The sequence below is a fragment of the Lactuca serriola genome, chromosome 4 (genome assembly GCF_051521515.1).
Source record: "Lactuca serriola cultivar US96UC23 chromosome 4, Lser_US96UC23_V15, whole genome shotgun sequence".
NCBI classification, from domain to species: domain Eukaryota; kingdom Viridiplantae; phylum Streptophyta; class Magnoliopsida; order Asterales; family Asteraceae; genus Lactuca; species Lactuca serriola.
This window is the reverse complement of record NC_136411.1, coordinates 83,413,537-83,435,457: the sequence shown is the minus strand read 5'-3', so window position 1 is coordinate 83,435,457 and position 21,921 is coordinate 83,413,537.

The following is a 21,921-nucleotide window of genomic DNA, read 5'->3' as shown; positions in this document are numbered from 1 at the left end:
TGAGAGTTTAATATCTCATTAATAGGAACTCAACGACAAAAAGACATACGAAAACGGAGTCCGTATGTAAAATCTATGAATTTTACGTGGACATTTAACAGTGTAATCACCTCCTACTGTTAAATTTAAGATCGTTCGAGAATTAGCTGACAGAGTAAAAAGGAAAGTTGTAGATATTATTTTTACCTACGTGTGGATATAAATAACGTCAAAAAAGAAGCTCGTATGCGAAAGTTATGGACGAAGCTTAGTCTCTACTTTTCGAGCGCGACAAATTCGATACAATTTGTAAATCCGAGATAGATTGAGAATTAGCCAACGAAGTCTAAATGAAAGTTGTAGTACTTGTAAATACCAACACATGGATATAAATATCGTCAAAAACGGAGATCATATGCGAATGTTATGGATGAAGCTTAGTCTCTACTTTTCGAGCGCGGCGAATTCGATACAATTTTTGTAAATATGAGATAGAAGGAGAATTAGCCGACGGGGTCTAAATGAAAGTTGTTGTACTCGTAAATACCAATGCGTGTATATAAAGAACATAGAAAACGGAGCTTAATTTGGCCGAGTCAGCTGTCAACACTAACCGGACCCAATAAGTTGAAATCAAACAGGCCCTTAATTTGGCATTACTCTGAATAGGTGGCTCTCCTTTATTGGAATTCTCCATACTAAAACGTTTTAGTGCCTTATCCAAGTATGTACTTTGACTAAGACCAATTAGTCTTTTCTTCCTATCCCTTAAGATTCTTATTCTAAGAATATAGGCTGCTTCTCTACTAGATCCTTCATAGCAAAACACTTTCCAAGTCAAGACTTAACTTCTTGCAAGGTTGGAATGTGTTTTTCGTTAAGGATTATGTCATCAACATACAACACTAGAATGGTTACTATACTCCCACTAGCCTTGACATACACATAAGACTCATCTTTACTCCTAGAGAAACCAAATTCTTTGACTTTCTCATGGAAGCAAAGATTCTAGCTACAAGACGCTTGTTTCAGTCCATAAATAGATTTCTCAATCTTACACACTCTATTAGGATACTTTGCATCTACAAAACCTTATGGCTGAATCTTCAACTAACTTTCCATTAAGGAAATCCGTTTTGACATCCATCTGCCATATTTTATAATCATGAAAGGCAGCTGTGGAAAGCATTATCTTGACAGACTTTATCTTAACTACTGGTGAGAAGGTCTCATCATAGTCAATGCCCGAGGTTTGAGTAAATCCCTTTGCCACCAGTTGAGCCTTGAAAACGTGTACATTTCCATCCACTTCGGTCTTTTTCTTGAAGATCCATTTGCTACCAACTCTCTTTCGACTAGTTTCTTCATCAACCAAATTCCAAACTTTATTATTATACATGGACTTGATCTCGCTATTGATTGCCTACTTGCCATCGCTTCCTTATAGTTAGCTGTTTCATCCAAAGTTACCAGTGTTTGATCACTGATAAATGTATAATCATCTGAAGTGGCATGCTAACTCTAACATAACGTCAAAGAGGTAACGAATTATCAATGGGTTCAATAGGATTCTCATTCTCTATTTGAGTGCTAGTATCTTCTAAGGTTCCTTCATCAGTTGACTCTTGAATCTCTTCAAGGTCAATGGTACTCCCACTGTCCTCTTTGCATATTATCTCTCTTGCAAAAGACTCCTCTTTGCGCTACAAAGACCACATTTTCACTAGGTCAGTAGAACAAATATCCAAAAGACTTTTGTGGGTAACCAATGAAAATACATCTCTCACTTCTAGGTTCTAGCTTGTCACGAGTCTCTCGTCTAACGAAAACTTCACAACCCTAAACCTTGACATGTGCTAACAAGGGAACTTTCCTATCCACATCTCGTGAGGTGTTTTGACAACCTTCTTGGTAGGGACAAGATTGAGGATAAAGGTGACTGTCTCTAAGGCATACCCATAAAAAGAAATGGCATGAGAAGCTCAACTCATCATGAAACGAACCATGTCTAACAAGGCCCGATTACGTCTCTGTGCCACACCATTAAGTTTTGGTGTCCTAGGAGGATTCAATTGTGAAACAATCCCACATTCCTTGAGATAGTCGTGAAACTACATACTAAGATACTCTCTGCCTCTGTCAGATTGGAGTATATTTGTCTTCCTACCTAATTAATTCTCGACCTCATGTTTAAACTCTTTTAAAATTTTAAAGGTTTTTGATTTATGCTTGATTAAGTAGATGTAACCATATCTGCTATAATCATCAATAAATGTCACATAAAACCGATTAGCATCCATTGTGGTGGATCTGATGGGTCCACATACATTTGTGTGTATGAGAGCCAAAAAAATCCTCACCTCTTTCATTAGATACAATGAAAAGGTGATTTTTTTCATCTTCCCCAAAAGACAAGATTCACATTCATCATATGGCCTTAAGTTAAATAATTCCAACACTCCATCCTTTTGGAGTTGGGCGATGCGTTTCTTGTTAATGTGCCAAAGACGACAATGCCACAAGCATGCCTTGTCTAAACCATTAGACGAATCAATATGAAATACACTATTACCTAAGTTATTAACACAAATCACAGTTTCATACACACCATTACTAGGTAAAGCTTCAAACATAAAGATACTATTCTTATAAACCAAAATCAATCCATTCATGTCATTAAATGAGTATTGAAAACCTTGTCTAAATAGTGCATGAAAAGAAATAATGTTTCGTGTCATTTATGACGAATAGCAAAAATTAACCAAGTCTAATCTAACATCACTACTAAGCATAAGACTATAAGTTCCAATCTTGGTAACAAAAGAAGATCGCCTATTGTCCGTGATCGGATTCAATCTTCCATGCTCCATCTCTTCACTTTCTCTTAGTCCCTGCAAATTGAACAAATGTGAAAACCACATATTTTATAAAGGACCCAAGAACGAGTAGGTTGTGAGTTATTAGTTTGAATAGTGTAAATACATGATGACGATGGCTTCACTTTTCCATCCTTGATGTCCTGCAAGTACTTGGGGCAGCTTCATTTCCAATGGCCCTTATCATTTCAATAGAAGCAATTGGCCTCTTTAGGATCACTCACATGAGGGATGTTAGAATTAGGCTTCTCTTTTAGGCCATTGCTAGACGACCCAATATGGGCCTTTCCCATCTAGTTATGCTTAGAAGCACCTTTCCTTTTCTTCCCTTTGTTTTGCTCAATGTCTAGGACAGGAGTACTAGTAGTGGTGTGGGTGTGACTCTTTTTCATCCTTGACTCTGATGTCTGTAACAGGTTGTGGATTTGGGTCAATGTGGTTTCATTGTTGTTTAAATGATAAGTCATGATGAACTGATCATAGCAAGGTGGCAATGAGTTTAGAACCATGTCAATGGCCAACTCCTTATCGAAATTCACCTTGAGCTTTTCAAGGCGCTCCATGAATCTTTGCATTCTTTACACGTGGTTTCATATTGTCTCTCCTTCCATTAACTTGCATGCCATAAGAGCTTTGATGACTTCATACCTTTCTTGACGAGCTCTCTTGTAATACTTTTCAATAAGATCTAAGTTCATCTCGTATGACCAATAGTCCTCATAGAACCTTTGCAGCTTAGGAATCATGGTGGCAGCCATGATGCAAGCAACCTTAGTCCAGGCATCATAGTCTTTCTTGTAGGAGCCTATTTCTTCAGGAATAGCATGAGCTTCATCGATCTCGATAAGTTGTTTCTCAAAGAGATACTCTTTGATCTCATATCGAAGAGCCATCTTGATGTTACGCATCCAATCATTTAGTTGGTGCAATCCAATGTCACCTTGGACACGATCAAGAGAATGGAGAAGTTGTGGGTAGAGGTCTGAGAAGCAGAAGCATCACTAAAAGTAGACATCTATAGAGAAAAAGAAGTTTTAGGTAGAGGACAATAAAACCTTAATATTTTAACCCATAATAAATATTTAAGGCTAAGATCCATATAACATTTCACAACTAACAAGAGGGATGTCGTAATCTTATCGCGAATTTATAAAGGGAGGTAAAAGCAATTCACCAATTTCGAACTATGATATTCCTTGTAGGGTCTGAAAGGTGTTGCGTCATGGGCTCTCTCTTTAGTCCATTTTGTCTCCGGATTGGGCCTGTCCATCCGAGAGTTATTTCTAGGGTTTTGTATTTATAGGTGCTTGCATGCATCTTAGTACGTAAGATTCGGAAGTTAATTATTCTGTAAGATTTCGTCTTTATTGTTTGTAACCCTAATAGCCTCTACATCGGAAGTTCTTTATCGAGCTCTGCTGAGGCTTGAATCTATTGAATCATTCGACATATTTTGATTCATTCTTGTGCTTGATATTACTGTTTATCGTTTTTGTGATTAACCTGTTCAAAGATCTAAACGATCAAAGAGTTTCTTAACTCTTCAATTGGTATCAGAGCAGGAGACTGTGTAATTCATACACATCTCTTCTGTGAAAGAAGTGATTAGGGTTTATTCCGCATTTATTGATATTTATTGAGCCATCACTCCATAATTGACGCATCTCATTATTTATTCATCTTGCCTAATATTACGTATTACAAGTCTGATCTTACAACAGGTTAAACGATCAAGCATGGAAGATTCTGAATCCAATCCTATCAACATCTCAAACAATATAGGATCTACAACCAAGATTCCAATTCTCTACACTCAAGATTACGAGGTTTGGACGCACCACTTTGAAGACTACATCATTGGATATGAAGATAATGGGTATCTGATATGGGAAGCTATTGTGACTGGACCGTTTGCTCATTCAGGAACATCTAGAATTATTAAAACTCAAAAGGAGTATAATGATTTGTTGAAAGATGTGAAAGATGTTGCTCAGGACGAAAAAAAGAAGTTTCAGTGCAACATCAAGGCACTGAGACTAATTCGATTCGCTCTTCAATCTGACACGTTTAGATTGGTGAGTTCCTGTAGTATAGCTAAAGAAATATGAGATCGGCTGCGAGAGCAATATTCCACAGATAAGATCTAGAGCACTCAATTCAGACCTTACTTCTGTCCGAATTTGGAGAGTTCAAGCAAAATCCTGATGATTCTGTTACGCAAATATTTGATCGCTTCAATCATCTTCTCAGCAAGATGATCAAACATGATATTGAAAGGAAGCTCATTGAACAGAAGGTCACTTTTCTGAATGGTCTAAGATCCAAATGGATAGTTGTTGTGTCAACGGTCAAAGCACACGAGCAGTTCAAATCGTACTCGCTGGCGAAACTAGTGGGAATTCTGCAATCCCAAGAAAAGATAGTTCTGCAAGAGAAAAGTGTGGTTTCAAATCTGGGGTCTCTGGCACTTCTGTCCAAGGGAAAAAGTGTAGAAGAAGATGAAGAGGATCTAAATCTGGGAGATCACGATCTGACAGCCGAAGACTATGCTATGATGGTGTCAAATCCTAGAAGGTTTGTCAAGAAAAAGTTTCCTTCCAACAAAAATCGTAATTGGAAGGGAAGCTATAGTTCTGGAAGAGTGAAAGATTAGCCGAAGGTTGAGGAGTCGAAAAAGGAAGCGAAGGGTGAAGCTGACTCTGGTGTCAGTTGCTTCTACTGTGGGGGAAAGAATCACTACGAAAAATATTGCATGCTGAAGAAGATGGCAGAGAAATATGAAGAAGCAAGTCTTATGAAAAGACTGGAAGAGATAAAAAGGAAGTCTTTTGAAAAGATTGGAAGAGATAAAAAGGAAGAAAGCTGCTACTAATCCCTCTATGAATGCTCTTATTGTGTAGGGTTCGATAGATGATGATGAGTTCGGTGGCGTGTAGGTGTGGTCGACTGACTCAGAAGACGATGAAGTGAGAAAGCCTTCTCATGGAAAGGCTTATGTTGCAAAAAGTAGTGAAACCAATGGAAGATGTCTGATGGTGACCGATGTATCTCAGATGAGGGGATACAACACTGATGGTGAAAATGAAGAGTCCAAGGAGCGAGAGGACTTATGCTTTACAACAAAACCTCTCAGTATGCAGATCAGTGAACTTGATGAACTGATCAAGAAGGTACAATCTGTTTTTGTTTCATTTAAAATTCCGCAAAAATCATATGAAAAGGAATTAAATAACTTGAATTCAAGAATTTCAAATCTAGATAGTTGTTTAACTCAAACACGGGTCATAAATTCTAATCTGACTGACCAAATAAGCAGGGTGTCATCCAAGTGTGAGGAGCGAAGCATGTGGATAGAGCATAAGGAGTTGGAGCTGATTAAGTCTAGGGATGAAAACATTTATTTGCAAAGAGACAATCTGAAATTGTTAAAACAAAGGAATGTTTTATGTTTAATCGCCAAAAGGCTTTATGCTAACATCACTCAACTGCATCTAAATTGTGAAATAGGGCAGAAGATACATCGCATGATTCTACCCTTCCTTGAGTATAAGGAGGATGAAATTGATGTCGAAGCATACAACTGTGAAAGTGTTGTATCTTCCGAGGATGTTAATCCTACTTACATGTATTGTCTGGACAAAATAGAATCTTTTATAAAGTCCAAAGACCATAAGGACATGCTTAAAAATCTTTTGGATGAAAATGATAAGTTGAAACTCCGGACCGAAACCATACAAAAGTTCGACTCATTGAGTACCAATTTGAGTTCAGAAAACAAAATTGATGTTGAAAATGCATCTGAACTTAATGAGGACGATGATATGAGTGTAATTTCTGTAGAGGACGAAGTTGACTGTTTTGAGTTCGTCAGAAGCGAACCCGGAAACCACAAAAATCTGATTTCTGAAAATTCTGTGGAATTCGCTCGCTTGACCAAAACTAAGTCCCCAGTCCTTAAAGAAAAGGTCGTTGTGTTTCAGAAGGTTAGAACTACTCCCAATCAAGTGTATAAGGTCACAACAGTAACCGAATATCAGACAGCCGAACTCACTGCCATAGTGAACGAAGATAATGTAGATGGCTGTGATGAGTTTTTCTGGTCAGCACCGATAGATAACGCAGATGAAACAATTGGTCTGTCAGAGCGAATATCCTGGAAGGCCAAAGGTAGATATGTGCCCGAACCGCTGAATAAGCCTACCAACTTTGACGCACCAAGTACCAGTGGCACAAAAGAGATTCCAGTAGAAGAAGTCACCTCCACAAGCGAAACCTCATCTATGAAGAGTGAACCGGTTGCTAAGAAGCTGAAACAAAAGGCTAATATCCACAAACAACCGGAACAGGTGAAAAATCAAAAGCAGCAGAGAAACCTGAGATATAAGAAAAATCTCTCAGAGCGAAAGCAGTTTTGGCGCTCTCAAAATCCTCACTACTCTTACCATGATAAAGATTCTAAGTCAGAGAAAGACTTTCGGGCCACACGAAGAACAGAACCAAAAGGATAGGTTTGGTCCCGAAAGCAACAGCAACCGAAAAGCTAGTTTCGGTCCGCCAAATAACAACAGGCAAAGACCTGATTTCAGTCCATCAAGCTTTTACAATAAAAGACCCAGTTTTGGACCACCAACCAACAACACCCAAAAATCCAACTTCGGCTCATCATCAAATGGCTACCGCAGGTCCAGGTTCGGTCCCTCAAATGACCACAACCGAAAGGGTCATTTTGAACCTCCAGTCAGGAAAGACGCTCATTCTAATTTCTTTTCTTCTAATTCTTCTCGTTCTCAATCTTCTTCTAAGTCCAATTCAGTTCCTACACAAAATTCAAGATCATCAAGGGATTTGAAAAGAGAAAAGGAAGATTCCTCAGCTAAGGAAGACCGAAAGCGTACTAAAGTCCAAACACCAGAATCTGAAACCAAAACACCTGCAACTAATTCTAATAAAATCATAGTGTTTACTATTAAAAGAAAAGATGAAACAACCTTAATAAAATGAACATATCTTGTTGATGTTTCTTTTACTATTCCTGTTCCTTTGAAAGGCTCACGTGGACCCAAGAAACTTTGGGTTCCTAAATCTTTTTAATTTTTGCAGGTTATTAGTGACGAGCAGTTTGACGAAGAATGGTACATTGACAGTGGCTGCTCACGTCACATGACAGGAAGGAAGGAAGAGCTAAGGGAGTTTCGATCACTTCAGAATGGTGGCAATGTCAAGTTTGGTAACAACTCCTATGGAACAATAAAGGGTTATGGGATGATAACCAATGGAGACTTCACAATAAGAAAGGTGGCGTAAGTAGAAGGGTTGCAGCATAATCTCATTAGTGTATCTCAACTGGTGGGAGGTACCGGTCTCAAAGTTTCATTCGACGACGAAGGTTCAGAAATTATAGAGAAGAAATCCAACAAGGTCATTCTCAAATCAAATCGAAAAGGCGAAATGTTTCCTCTGAATCTTAGACCAATCAAAAGGAATCCAGCCATATGTCTCTTGTCCATAGCTCATTCAGACGAAAGTTGGTTGTGGCACCGAAGGCTCTCACATTTCAACTTCAAAGACATTAACAAGCTTGTCACCGGCGGTCATGTTCGGGGTCTTCCATTGCTCAAGTTTGATCGGGAACAATTGTGCGATGCATGCGAAATGGGGAAACAGAGTCGTCAAAGTCACCCATCGATTATAAACACAAAAGTTGTTGAACCACTTGAGTTGCTTCACATCGACTTATGTGGTCCATCATCAATAGAGAGCATTGGCGGTAACAAGTCTATTCTTGTTATTGTTGATGATTTCTCACGTTTTACATGGGTATTTTTTCTGAAGCACAAATCTGAGGCCATTCCAAAGCTGAAGATGTTTATCAAGCAGGTCGAAGTACAACTGAGAAAAGTCGTTCGAAACATTAGGAGCGACAATGGGCTAGAATTCAAGAACAAAGCATTCGAAGACTTCGTGGCAGAAAAAGGAACCAGTCATAACTTCTTAGCCCCCTATACACCTCAACAGAATGATATTGTTGAAAGGCGAAACCGATCCTTAGGTGAGGCGGCCCGAACTATGCTAAGTTTTGCTTCTCTTCCCTTATATTTCTGGGCTGATGCTATTGCTGCAGCATGTTTTACGCAGAATAGGTCTTATCTCAACAAGCGTTTCTCTCTCACTCCTTATGAGATCATCAACAACAGGAAGCCGAATGTAAAATTCTTCCATGTGTTCGGTTCAAGGTGCTTCATCTTCAACTCCAAAGATCATCGCAACAAGTTTGATGTTAAAGCTGACGAAGGAATCTTTCTGGGATATTCTCTTACTTCAAAGGCGTATAGGGTTTTAAATAAACGTTCTAGAAGAATTGAAGAAACCTATTATGTGACGTTCGATGACAATTACGTCAAGAAACTAAAGACTACTGAAGAAGCAATTGGAGAGATTTTCTATCAAATAGGACATGTCACAGCTACGATTGCTAATTTATTTGATCAGTTCATAGACTTATTCGATGAACCTGAGAAAGCCACTCTCTCGGAAGCCAAAGCAGCAGACAACAAAATCGATCATCTGAAGCAGATTGTCAAGGATGCAGCCAAACAAATGGGAGAAGGAGAACCAGTTCGAAACGAACCTCCTCAGCACGGCACTTCGGTTGAGGGGGAGAATCAATTCTCTTCAAATCAACATGACTCACACTTTCAGGGGGAGAATCCTATTCCTGTAGCACCCGAAAGCCCGGCTACACCCGAAAGTCCTGTAGCACCCGAAAGCCCGGCTGCACCTGACAGTTCAGTAGCACCCGAAGGTCCAAATCAACCTGAAGATCCAAATGATTCATCATCTGTCGAGGGGGAGAATTCCGATATGTTCTTTGATGATGATATTCAATCAGAGTTGGAAGAAATGGTCAATGCTGAATTGGATCCATCCTATGATCCAAACTTTCCTCCACTAAAAAAATGGACCAGAGATCATCCTGTATCTCAAATAGTGGGTAATGTGTCTGAAAAGGTCCTAACCCGATCTCAAGTGAAGGCAAAGCAAACTTCCTTATTTTCCAAAGTAGAGTTCTGCATGTATAATTCCTTCATATCCAAAGTTGAGCCAAAGACCGTCAATATTGCTCTTGATCATTCTGATTGGGTCCAGGCAATGCAAGATGAACTCAATGAGTTTGAAAGAAATAAGGTTGGGCGTCTCATTCCAACACCGAAAGATGCCTCAGTCGTTGGTCTCAAATGGGTATTCAGAAACAAAATGGATAAGGAGGGTAATGTGATTCCAAATAAAGCTCGTCTTGTGGTGAAAGTATACTGCCAGGAAGAAGGATTTGATTATGAAGAAACATTTGCTCCGGTAGCAAGGCTGGAATCTGTTCGAATATTTCTTGCCTATGTTGCACACAAGAACTTCGAGGTTTACCAAATGGATGTGAAGTGCGCTTTTCTAAATGGGGAACTTGAAGAAACGGTTTACGTGAAGCAACCTCCTGGTTCCGTGAATGAAAAGCATCCAAATCATTGCTACATCCTAGATAAGGCAGTTTATGGTTTGAAACAAGCGCCTAGGGCATGGTATGAAACACTAACTAAGTTCTTAAAGATGTCTAAATTCAAACAAGGTTCGGTTGACCCAACCTTCTTTCGTAAAAAGGAAGGTAACCACCTTATGATAGTTCAGATCTATGTCGATGATATCATCTTTGGCTCAATGAATCCTAGCTTAACAGCTGAATTCAGAAAGCTGATGGAGACAAAATTTGAAATGAGCTCAATGGGTCTGATTAATTTTTTCCTTGGTTTAAACATTAGACAGGGACCCGAAGGCATCTTTATCAACCAGGAAGCATATACTAAGACTCTTCTTACTAAATTCGGCATGATGGGAGATTCAAAAGTCAAAGTTCCTATGGCGTTCGACACTAAGCTCACACCATCCTTGGAAAAACCGGCAGTCGACATAACAATATACCGCCAAATGATTGGTTCCCTGATGTACCTCACAGCTAGCAGACCTGACATAATGTTTTCTGTGTGCTATTGTGCGAGGTTTTAAGCGAATTCCCGTGAACCACACATGCTAGCAGTGAAAAACATACTCCGATATCTGAAGCGAACCACCTCTCTCAGTCTCTAGTATCCCTCAAACTCAGGTTTCTTTGTTCAAGCCTACTCAGATGCAGACCTTGGAGGATGTGGTTTAGACAGGAAAAGCACCACAGGAGGCTGTCAATTCCTCGACGGGAAGTTGGTAAGCTGGAAATCTAAGAAACAAACAATTGTTTCTCTGTCTACAGCCGAAGCAGAATATATTGCAGCCGCTTCTTGCACATCTCAAGTGATTTGGATCCAAAGCCAACTCTGGGATTATGGACTCAATATGAAAAAGATCCCACTATATTGTGACTCAGAAAGTGCAATTAGGATCTGTCATAACCCAGTGCAACATTCCAAAACCAAACATATTGCATTGAGGTATCACTTCATTAAAGATCACATAGAAGACGGAAACATAGAGATTCATTTTGTACGGACTACTGATCAACTGGCTGACATCTTCACCAAAGCTCTTCCTGAAGCAATGTTGGGTCTGAAAGGTGTTGCGTCTTGGGCTCGCTCTTTAGTCCATTTTGTCTCCGGATTGGGCCTGTCCATACGAGAGTTATATCTAGGGTTTTGTATTTATAGGTGCTTGCATGCATCTTAGTATAAAAAGGATTTGGAAGTCAATTATTATCTTTATCATTTTGTAACCCTAACAGCCTCTACAACGGAAGTTCTTTATCTAGCTCTGCTGAGGCTTGAATCTATTGAATCATTAGACATATTTTGATTCATTCTTGTGCTTGATATTACTGTTTATCGTTTTTGTGATTAACCTGTTCAAAGATCTAAACGATCAAAGAGTTTCTTAACTCTTCAATTGGTATCAGAGCAGGAGACTGTGTAATTCATACACATCTCTTCTGTGAAAGAAGTGATTAGGGTTTATTCCGCATTTATTGATATTTATTGAGCCGTCACTCCATAATTGACGTATCTCATTATTTATTCATCTTGCCCTAATATTAAGTATTACAAGTCTGATCTTACAACAGGTTAAACGATCAAGCATGGACGATTCTGAATCCAATCCTATCAACATCTCAAACAATATAGGATCTACAACCAAGATTCGAATTCTCTACACTCAAGATTACGAGGTTTGGACGCACCACTTTGAAGACTACATCATTGGATATGAAGATAATGGGTATCTGATATGGGAAGCTATTGTGTCTGGACCGTTTGCTCATTCAGGAACATCCAGAATTATTAAAACTCAAAAGGAGTATAATGATTTGTTGAAAGATGTGAAAGATGTTGCTCAGGACGAAAAGGAGAAGTTTCAGTGCAACATCAAGGCACTGAGTCTAATTTGATTCGCTCTTCAATCTGACACGTTTAGATTGGTGAGTTCCTGTAGTATAGCTAAAGAAATATGGGATCGGATGCGAGAGCTGTATTCCATAGATGAAGATCTGGAGCACTCAATTCAGACCTTACTCCTGTCTGAATTTGGAGAGTTCAACCAAAATCCTGATGAGTCTGTTACGCAGACATTCGATCGCTTCAATCATCTTCTCAGCAAGATGATCAAACATGATATTGAAAGGAAGCTCATTGAACAGAAGGTCACTTTTTTGAATGGTCTAAGATCCGAATGGAAAGCTGTTGTGTAAACTGTCAAAGCACACGAGCAGTTCAAATCGTACTCGCTAGCGAAACTGGTGGGAATTCTGAAATCCCAAGAAAAGACAGTGCTGCAAGAGAAAAGCGTGGTTTCAAATCTGGGGTCTCTGGCGCTTCTGTCCAAGGGTAAAAGTGTAGAAGAAGATGAAGAGGATCTAAATCTGGGAGATCACGATCTGACAGCCAAAGACTATGCAATGATGGTGTCAAATCCTAGAAGGTTCATCAAGAAAAAGTTCCCTTCCAACAAAAATCGTAATTGGAAGGGGAGCTATAGTTCTGAAAAGGCGAAAGATGAACCGAAGGTTGAGGAATCGGAAAAGGAAGCAAATGGTGAAGCTGACTCTGGTGCCAGTTGCTTCTACTATGGTGGGAAGAATCACTACGCAAAAGATTGCGTGCTGAAGAAGATGGCAGAGAAAGATGAAGAGAAAGATGAAAAAGAAAGTCTTTTGAAAAGATTGGAAGAGATAAAAAGGAAGAAAGCTGCTACTAATCCCTCTATGAATGCTCTTATTGTGTAGGGTTCGATAGATGATGATGAGTTCGGTGGCGTGTAGGTGTGGTCGACTGACTCAGAAGACGATGAAGTGAGAAAGCCTTCTCATGGAAAGGCTTGTGTTGCGAAAGGTGGTGAAACAAATGGAAGATGTCTGATGGTGACCGATGTATCTCAGATGAGGGGATACAATATTGATGGTGGAAATGAAGAGGCCAAGGAGCGAGAGGACTTATGCTTTACAACAAAACCTCTTAGTGTGCAAATCAGTGAACTTGATGAACTGATCAAGAAGGTACAATCAGTTTTTGTTTCATTTAAAATTCCGCAAAAATCATATGAAAAGGAATTAAATAACTTGAATTCAAGAATTTCAAATCTAGATAGTTGTTTAACTCAAACACGGGTCATAAATTCTAATCTGACTGACCAAATAAGCAGGGTGTCATCCAAGTGTGAGGAGCGAAGCATGTGGATAGAGCATAAGGAGTTGGAGCTGATTAAGTCTAGGGATGAAAACATTTATTTGCAAAGAGACAATCTGAAATTGTTAAAACAAAGGAATGTTTTATGTTTAATCGCCAAAAGGCTTTATGCTAACATCACTCAACTGCATCTAAATTGTGAAATAGGGCAGAAGATACATCGCATGATTCTACCCTTCCTTGAGTATAAGGAGGATGAAATTGATGTCGAAGCATACAACTGTGAAAGTGTTGTATCTTCCGAGGATGTTAATCCTACTTACATGTATGGTCTGGACAAAATAGAATCTTTTATAAAGTCCAAAGACCATAAGGACATGCTTAAAAATCTTTTGGATGAAAATGATAAGTTGAAACTCCGGACCGAAACCATACAAAAGTTCGACTCATTGAGTACCAATTTGAGTTCAGAAAACAAAATTGATGTTGAAAATGCATCTGAACTTAATGAGGACGATGATATGAGTGTAATTTCTGTAGAGGACGAAGTTGACTGTTTTGAGTTCGTCAGAAGCGAACCCGGAAACCACAAAAATCTGATTTCTGAAAATTCTGTGGAATTCGCTCGCTTGACCAAAACTAAGTCCCCAGTCCTTAAAGAAAAGGTCGTTGTGTTTCAGAAGGTTAGAACTACTCCCAATCAAGTGTATAAGGTCACAACAGTAACCGAATATCAGACAGCCGAACTCACTGCCATAGTGAACGAAGATAATGTAGATGGCTGTGATGAGTTTTTCTGGTCAGCACCGATAGATAACGCAGATGAAACAATTGGTCTGTCAGAGCGAATATCCTGGAAGGCCAAAGGTAGATATGTGCCCGAACCGCTGAATAAGCCTACCAACTTTGACGCACCAAGTACCAGTGGCACAAAAGAGATTCCAGTAGAAGAAGTCACCTCCACAAGCGAAACCTCATCTATGAAGAGTGAACCGGTTACTAAGAAGCTGAAACAAAAGGCTAATATCCACAAACAACCGGAACAGGTGAAAAATCAAAAGCAGCAGAGAAACCTGAGATATAAGAAAAATCTCTCAGAGCGAAAGCAGTTTTGGCGCTCTCAAAATCCTCACTACTCTTACCATGATAAAGATTCTAAGTCAGAGAGAAAGACTTTCGGGCCACACGAAGAACAGAACCAAAAGGATAGGTTTGGTCCCGAAAGCAACAGCAACCGAAAAGCTAGTTTCGGTCCGCCAAATAACAACAGGCAAAGACCTGATTTCAGTCCATCAAGCTTTTACAATAAAAGACCCAGTTTTGGACCACCAACCAACAACACCCAAAAATCCAACTTCGGCTCATCATCAAATGGCTACCGCAGGTCTAGGTTCGGTCCCTCAAATGACCACAACCGAAAGGGTCATTTTGAACCTCCAGTCAGGAAAGACGCTCATTCTAATTTCTTTTCTTCTAATTCTTCTCGTTCTCAATCTTCTTCTAAGTCCAATTCAGTTCCTACACAAAATTCAAGATCATCAAGGGATTTGAAAAGAAAAAAGGAAGATTCCTCAGCTAAGGAAGACCGAAAGCGTACTAAAGTCCAAACACCAGAATCTGAAACCAAAACACCTGCAACTAATTCTAATAAAATCATAGTGTTTACTATTAAAAGAAAAGATGAAACAACCTTAATAAAATGAACATATCTTGTTGATGTTTCTTTTACTATTCCTGTTCCTTTGAAAGGCTCACGTGGACCCAAGAAACTTTGGGTTCCTAAATCTTTTTAATTTTTGCAGGTTATTAGTGACGAGCAGTTTGACGAAGAATGGTACATTGACAGTGGCTGCTCACGTCACATGACAGGAAGGAAGGAAGAGCTAAGGGAGTTTCGATCACTTCAGAATGGTGGCAATGTCAAGTTTGGTAACAACTCCTATGGAACAATAAAGGGTTATGGGATGATAACCAATGGAGACTTCACAATAAGAAAGGTGGCGTAAGTAGAAGGGTTGCAGCATAATCTCATTAGTGTATCTCAACTGGTGGGAGGTACCGGTCTCAAAGTTTCATTCGACGACGAAGGTTCAGAAATTATAGAGAAGAAATCCAACAAGGTCATTCTCAAATCAAATCGAAAAGGCGAAATGTTTCCTCTGAATCTTAGACCAATCAAATGGAATCCAGCCATATGTCTCTTGTCCATAGCTCATTCAGACGAAAGTTGGTTGTGGCACCGAAGGCTCTCACATTTCAACTTCAAAGACATTAACAAGCTTGTCACCGGCGGTCATGTTCGGGGTCTTCCATTGCTCAAGTTTGATCGGGAACAATTGTGCGATGCATGCGAAATGGGGAAACAGAGTCGTCAAAGTCACCCATCGATTATAAACACAAAAGTTGTTGAACCACTTGAGTTGCTTCACATCGACTTATGTGGTCCATCATCAATAGAGAGCATTGGCGGTAACAAGTCTATTCTTGTTATTGTTGATGATTTCTCACGTTTTACATGGGTATTTTTTCTGAAGCACAAATCTGAGGCCATTCCAAAGCTGAAGATGTTTATCAAGCAGGTCGAAGTACAACTGAGAAAAGTCGTTCGAAACATTAGGAGCGACAATGGGCTAGAATTCAAGAACAAAGCATTCGAAGACTTCGTGGCAGAAAAAGGAACCAGTCATAACTTCTTAGCCCCCTATACACCTCAACAGAATGATATTGTTGAAAGGCGAAACCGATCCTTAGGTGAGGCGGCCCGAACTATGCTAAGTTTTGCTTCTCTTCCCTTATATTTCTGGGCTGATGCTATTGCTGCAGCATGTTTTACGCAGAATAGGTCTTATCTCAACAAGCGTTTCTCTCTCACTCCTTATGAGATCATCAACAACAGGAAGCCGAATGTAAAATTCTTCCATGTGTTCGGTTCAAGGTGCTTCATCTTCAACTCCAAAGATCATCGCAACAAGTTTGATGTTAAAGCTGACGAAGGAATCTTTCTGGGATATTCTCTTACTTCAAAGGCGTATAGGGTTTTAAATAAACGTTCTAGAAGAATTGAAGAAACCTATTATGTGACGTTCGATGACAATTACGTCAAGAAACTAAAGACTACTGAAGAAGCAATTGGAGAGATTTTCTATCAAATAGGACATGTCACAGCTACGATTGCTAATTTATTTGATCAGTTCATAGACTTATTCGATGAACCTGAGAAAGCCACTCTCTCGGAAGCCAAAGCAGCAGACAACAAAATCGATCATCTGAAGCAGATTGTCAAGGATGCAGCCAAACAAATGGGAGAAGGAGAACCAGTTCGAAACGAACCTCCTCAGCACGGCACTTCGGTTGAGGGGGAGAATCAATTCTCTTCAAATCAACATGACTCACACTTTCAGGGGGAGAATCCTATTCCTGTAGCACCCGAAAGCCCGGCTACACCCGAAAGTCCTGTAGCACCCGAAAGCCCGGCTGCACCTGACAGTTCAGTAGCACCCGAAGGTCCAAATCAACCTGAAGATCCAAATGATTCATCATCTGTCGAGGGGGAGAATTCCGATATGTTCTTTGATGATGATATTCAATCAGAGTTGGAAGAAATGGTCAATGCTGAATTGGATCCATCCTATGATCCAAACTTTCCTCCACTAAAAAAATGGACCAGAGATCATCCTGTATCTCAAATAGTGGGTAATGTGTCTGAAAAGGTCCTAACCCGATCTCAAGTGAAGGCAAAGCAAACTTCCTTATTTTCCAAAGTAGAGTTCTGCATGTATAATTCCTTCATATCCAAAGTTGAGCCAAAGACCGTCAATATTGCTCTTGATCATTCTGATTGGGTCCAGGCAATGCAAGATGAACTCAATGAGTTTGAAAGAAATAAGGTTGGGCGTCTCATTCCAACACCGAAAGATGCCTCAGTCGTTGGTCTCAAATGGGTATTCAGAAACAAAATGGATAAGGAGGGTAATGTGATTCCAAATAAAGCTCGTCTTGTGGTGAAAGTATACTGCCAGGAAGAAGGATTTGATTATGAAGAAACATTTGCTCCGGTAGCAAGGCTGGAATCTGTTCGAATATTTCTTGCCTATGTTGCACACAAGAACTTCGAGGTTTACCAAATGGATGTGAAGTGCGCTTTTCTAAATGGGGAACTTGAAGAAACGGTTTACGTGAAGCAACCTCCTGGTTCCGTGAATGAAAAGCATCCAAATCATTGCTACATCCTAGATAAGGCAGTTTATGGTTTGAAACAAGCGCCTAGGGCATGGTATGAAACACTAACTAAGTTCTTAAAGATGTCTAAATTCAAACAAGGTTCGGTTGACCCAACCTTCTTTCGTAAAAAGGAAGGTAACCACCTTATGATAGTTCAGATCTATGTCGATGATATCATCTTTGGCTCAATGAATCCTAGCTTAACAGCTGAATTCAGAAAGCTGATGGAGACAAAATTTGAAATGAGCTCAATGGGTCTGATTAATTTTTTCCTTGGTTTAAACATTAGACAGGGACCCGAAGGCATCTTTATCAACCAGGAAGCATATACTAAGACTCTTCTTACTAAATTCGGCATGATGGGAGATTCAAAAGTCAAAGTTCCTATGGCGTTCGACACTAAGCTCACACCATCCTTGGAAAAACCGGCAGTCGACATAACAATATACCGCCAAATGATTGGTTCCCTGATGTACCTCACAGCTAGCAGACCTGACATAATGTTTTCTGTGTGCTATTGTGCGAGGTTTTAAGCGAATTCCCGTGAACCACACATGCTAGCAGTGAAAAACATACTCCGATATCTGAAGCGAACCACCTCTCTCAGTCTCTAGTATCCCTCAAACTCAGGTTTCTTTGTTCAAGCCTACTCAGATGCAGACCTTGGAGGATGTGGTTTAGACAGGAAAAGCACCACAGGAGGCTGTCAATTCCTCGACGGGAAGTTGGTAAGCTGGAAATCTAAGAAACAAACAATTGTTTCTCTGTCTACAGCCGAAGCAGAATATATTGCAGCCGCTTCTTGCACATCTCAAGTGATTTGGATCCAAAGCCAACTCTGGGATTATGGACTCAATATGAAAAAGATCCCACTATATTGTGACTCAGAAAGTGCAATTAGGATCTGTCATAACCCAGTGCAACATTCCAAAACCAAACATATTGCATTGAGGTATCACTTCATTAAAGATCACATAGAAGACGGAAACATAGAGATTCATTTTGTACGGACTACTGATCAACTGGCTGACATCTTCACCAAAGCTCTTCCTGAAGCAATGTTGGGTCTGAAAGGTGTTGCGTCTTGGGCTCGCTCTTTAGTCCATTTTGTCTCCGGATTGGGCCTGTCCATACGAGAGTTATATCTAGGGTTTTGTATTTATAGGTGCTTGCATGCATCTTAGTATAAAAAGGATTTGGAAGTCAATTATTATCTTTATCATTTTGTAACCCTAACAGCCTCTACAACGGAAGTTCTTTATCTAGCTCTGCTGAGGCTTGAATCTATTGAATCATTAGACATATTTTGATTCATTCTTGTGCTTGATATTACTGTTTATCGTTTTTGTGATTAACCTGTTCAAAGATCTAAACGATCAAAGAGTTTCTTAACTCTTCAATTGGTATCAGAGCAGGAGACTGTGTAATTCATACACATCTCTTCTGTGAAAGAAGTGATTAGGGTTTATTCCGCATTTATTGATATTTATTGAGCCGTCACTCCATAATTGACGTATCTCATTATTTATTCATCTTGCCCTAATATTAAGTATTACAAGTCTGATCTTACAACAGGTTAAACGATCAAGCATGGACGATTCTGAATCCAATCCTATCAACATCTCAAACAATATAGGATCTACAACCAAGATTCGAATTCTCTACACTCAAGATTACGAGGTTTGGACGCACCACTTTGAAGACTACATCATTGGATATGAAGATAATGGGTATCTGATATGGGAAGCTATTGTGTCTGGACCGTTTGCTCATTCAGGAACATCCAGAATTATTAAAACTCAAAAGGAGTATAATGATTTGTTGAAAGATGTGAAAGATGTTGCTCAGGACGAAAAGGAGAAGTTTCAGTGCAACATCAAGGCACTGAGTCTAATTTGATTCGCTCTTCAATCTGACACGTTTAGATTGGTGAGTTCCTGTAGTATAGCTAAAGAAATATGGGATCGGATGCGAGAGCTGTATTCCATAGATGAAGATCTGGAGCACTCAATTCAGACGTTACTCCTGTCTGAATTTGGAGAGTTCAACCAAAATCCTGATGAGTCTGTTACGCAGACATTCGATCGCTTCAATCATCTTCTCAGCAAGATGATCAAACATGATATTGAAAGGAAGCTCATTGAACAGAAGGTCACTTTTTTGAATGGTCTAAGATCCGAATGGAAAGCTGTTGTGTAAACTGTCAAAGCACACGAGCAGTTCAAATCGTACTCGCTAGCGAAACTGGTGGGAATTCTGAAATCCCAAGAAAAGACAGTGCTGCAAGAGAAAAGCGTGGTTTCAAATCTGGGGTCTCTGGCGCTTCTGTCCAAGGGTAAAAGTGTAGAAGAAGATGAAGAGGATCTAAATCTGGGAGATCACGATCTGACAGCCAAAGACTATGCAATGATGGTGTCAAATCCTAGAAGGTTCATCAAGAAAAAGTTCCCTTCCAACAAAAATCGTAATTGGAAGGGGAGCTATAGTTCTGAAAAGGCGAAAGATGAACCGAAGGTTGAGGAATCGGAAAAGGAAGCAAATGGTGAAGCTGACTCTGGTGCCAGTTGCTTCTACTATGGTGGGAAGAATCACTACGCAAAAGATTGCGTGCTGAAGAAGATGGCAGAGAAAGATGAAGAGAAAGATGAAAAAGAAAGTCTTTTGAAAAGATTGGAAGAGATAAAAAGGAAGAAAGCTGCTACTAATCCCTCTATGAATGCTCTTATTGTGTAGGGTTCGATAGATGATGATGAGTTCGGTGGCGTGTAGGTGTGGTCGACTGACTCAGAAGACGATGAAGTGAGAAAGCCTTCTCATGGAAAGGCTTGTGTTGCGAAAGGTGGTGAAACAAATGGAAGATGTCTGATGGTGACCGATGTATCTCAGATGAGGGGATACAATATTGATGGTGGAAATGAAGAGGCCAAGGAGCGAGAGGACTTATGCTTTACAACAAAACCTCTTAGTGTGCAAATCAGTGAACTTGATGAACTGATCAAGAAGGTACAATCAGTTTTTGTTTCATTTAAAATTCCGCAAAAATCATATGAAAAGGAATTAAATAACTTGAATTCAAGAATTTCGAATCTAGATAGTTGTTTAACTCAAACACAGGTCACAAATTTTAATCTGACTGACCAAATAAGCAGGGTGTCATCCAAGAGTGAGGAGCGAAGGATGTGGATAGAGCAGAAGGAGTTGGAGCTGATTCATTCTAGGGATGAAAAAATTTATTTGCAAAAAGACAATCTTAAATTGTTAAAACAAAGGAATGTTTTTTGTTTGATCGCCAAAAGGCTTTATGCTAACATCACTCAACTGCATCTAAATTGTGAAATAGGGCAGAAGATACATCGCATGATTCTACCCTTCCTTGAGTTCAAGGAGGATGAAATCGATGCCGAAACATACAACTGTGAAAGCGTTGTATCTTTCAATGATGTTAATCCCACTTACATGTATGGTCTGGACAAAATAGAATCTTTTATAAAGTCCAAAGACCATAAGGACATGCTTAAAAATCTTTTGCATGAAAATGATAAGTTGAAACTCCAGACCCAAACCATACAAAAATTTGACTCATTGAGTACCAATTTGAGTTTAGAAAACAAAATTGATGTTGAAAATGCATCTGAACTTAATGAGGACGATGATATGAGTGTAATTTCTGTAGAGGACGAAGTTGACTATTATGAGTTCGTCAGAAGCGAACCCGAAAACCACAAAAATCTGAGTTCTGAAAATTCTGTGGAATTCGCTCGCTTGACCAAAACTAAGTCCCCAGTCCTTAAAGAAAAGGCCGTTGTGTTTCAGAAGGTTAGAACTACTCCCAATCAAGTGTATAAGGTCAGAAGAGTAACCGAACATCAGACAGCCGAACTCATTGCCATAGTGAACGAAGATAATGCAGATGGCTGTGATGAGTTTTTCTAGTCAGCACTAATAGATAACGCAGACGAAACAGTTGGTCTGTCGGAGCGAACATCCTGGAAGGCCAAAGGTATATATGTGCCCGAACCGTTGAATAAGCCTACCAACTTTGACGCACCAAGTACCAGTGGCACAAAAGAGATTCCAGTAGAAGAAGTCACCTCCACAAGCGAAACCTCATCTATGAAGAGTGAACCGGTTGCTAAGAAGCTGAAACAAAAGGCTAATATCCACAAACAGCCGGAACAGGTGAAAAATCAAAA